We start from the raw sequence: 414 nt of genomic DNA on the forward strand, positions 1-414 counted from the left end.
CTCAGGGAGCCGGGCCGCGAAGCCCAAGTACTTGGCAGTGAAGCACATTACAAGTGAATCCTCTTCCCTCTACTCTCATTGGGCTTCCCTCCCCTTCTCAAAGCCGGCTGCAGAGCAGGTCGAAGGGTGCGAGGGGACGAGAAATGAGAGAGGAATACACAGATAGATAAACAGGGATGGGTAGATACATAAGGAAACATGCAACTATAGACAGATATGAATACAGGAGACTGTAAAAGACATATTAGTACATAAACAGAGAGATAGAAGACACCCAGACACACAAACAGACCGAGCTATACCGGACAAAAAATACACAGCTATATAAACAAACATAAACAAATAACATAGCCACATAAACAGACCAAGAAGCATATGAAAATAAAAGATAAAAACAAGAGTACCTAAAACACT

The sequence above is a fragment of the Penaeus monodon genome, chromosome 34 (genome assembly GCF_015228065.2).
Source record: "Penaeus monodon isolate SGIC_2016 chromosome 34, NSTDA_Pmon_1, whole genome shotgun sequence".
In the NCBI taxonomy this organism is placed as follows: Eukaryota; Metazoa; Arthropoda; class Malacostraca; order Decapoda; family Penaeidae; genus Penaeus; species Penaeus monodon.